Raw genomic sequence first — 1,830 nt, 5'->3', positions numbered from 1 at the left:
CTTTTATCAGTTTCGTGTTATTCGATTAATATCATCACTGTCACATGCTAAAGGTAATAATAATGGCTATAGAAGGAAGTAATAATGAAGTTGTGATCTCATGAGTGTTTTATTATTGATAAATTGAAGTGTTAGTTAAGTGATTAATTAAGTAGTTAATTATAGTTAATATTTAATCAACAATTTTAAGTGTTAGTGTCTTAACATTGAGAAGTAATCATACATTGGTGAGTGAGTTTAATTAGACAATAATTTAGTCTGAGTCTCTGAGGGAACGAACTAGAAAGTATTCTATATTACTTGCGAACGCGTATACTTGCGTGCATATTAGCGCGTGTTTTCGCCCTAACAAGTTTTTGGCGCCGCTGCCGGGGACTCGGCGTATTTGTTTAGTTTATGTACTTACCATCATTGGTCATTAGGACTCAGTGATTAGGACGTAGTAGTTACTTATTTTTTCCGGTTGTGTTTCAGGTACTTTAGCAAGCGTTTATGCAAACTCGTTCTCGTGCTCGCAAGAGGACTTTAGATACAGCTGAGGAGACAGACGAAGTTCTTGATATTCCGGAGAAGTTAGATTTTGAGGATTCGGATTCAGGAACTGAGCAGAAAGAACCAGAAAACATGGGAGATCGTATTGTTCAAGCTGATCCAGCTCTTATGGATTTTTCTCGGCCTAAAATTGATGACATTCAGTCAAGCATCCTTCATCCGGCTATTCAAGCTAACACCTTTGAAATCAAGCCGGGCACTATTCAGATGGTGCAGAATTCTGTTTCTTTTGGAGGAGCGGCAACTGAAGACCCCAACATGCACATAAGGAATTTTGTCGAGATCTGCAACACTTTTAAGTATAATGGCGTGACTGATGAGGCTATCAAGTTGAGGCTTTTCCCATTCTCACTGAGGGACAAGGCTAAAGACTGGTTACATTCTGAACCAGCTGGGTCCATCACTACGTGGCAAGATCTTGCATAAAAGTTTCTGGTGAAGTTTTATCCGATGGCAAAGACTGCTGCTATGAGGAGTGCTCTTACTCAGTTTGCACAGCAACCTACAGAATCTATGTGCGAGGCTTGGGAACGCTACAAGGAAATGTTGAGAAAATGTCCACATCATGGAATGCCGGATTGGATGGTGATCACTGGTTTCTATAATGGTTTAGGGGCCCAATATCGGCCCATGCTCGATGCAGCAGCTGGAGGCGCCTTATGGGCTAAAAGCTATACTGAGGCGTATAATCTTATAGAGACGATGGCTGCAAATGAGCATCAAAACCCAACTCAGAGGATGACGTCAGGCAAGGTAGCAGGTATTCTGGAAGTTGATGCAGCCACCGCTATTGCAGCCCAGCTCCAAGCGCTATCAATGAAGGTTGATTCTCTGGCTACGTATGGAGTTAATCAAATAGCTATGGTTTGTGAGCTTTGTGCAGGTTCTCATGCTACGGATCAGTGTTCTCTTATCAATGAATCTGTTCAGTATGTGAATAATTATCAGCGACAACAGCAGCCTGTGCCAGCGACCTATCATCCTAACAACAGAAATCATCCAAATTTCAGCTGGGGGAATAATCAGAATGCTATTCAGCCACCATATCAGCAAGGAGTGAGTAAACAGTTTAACCCACCTGGATTCCAGCAACCACGGCAGTATGCTACAAGGCAATCATATCCTCAACAGGGAAGTGAAGCTGCACCTACTAGTGCTAATTTTGAGGAACTTAAGCTGTTGTGCAAGAGTCAGGTGGTTTCTATCAAGACCTTGGAAAATCAAATCGGTCAATTAGCCAATGCAGTGCTCAATTGTCAACCTGGTACTCTTCCCAAT

At 41.9% G+C, this 1,830-nt stretch overlaps 1 non-coding gene across 1 annotated transcript; it reads right to left on the bottom strand.

Moving 5' to 3' along the window:
• Positions 1-1,017: 1,017 nt before the first annotated feature.
• Positions 1,018-1,124, bottom strand: LOC141683476 (small nucleolar RNA R71). The gene has a single exon (XR_012560312.1). It is a non-coding gene; the product is annotated as a small nucleolar RNA R71 (small nucleolar RNA).
• Positions 1,125-1,830: the final 706 nt, after the last annotated feature.

The sequence above is a fragment of the Apium graveolens genome, chromosome 1 (assembly GCF_009905375.1).
Source record: "Apium graveolens cultivar Ventura chromosome 1, ASM990537v1, whole genome shotgun sequence".
NCBI classification, from domain to species: Eukaryota; Viridiplantae; Streptophyta; class Magnoliopsida; order Apiales; family Apiaceae; genus Apium; species Apium graveolens.
The sequence above is the reverse complement of the archived record's forward strand: the minus strand, read 5'-3'. Positions and strand labels throughout refer to the sequence as shown.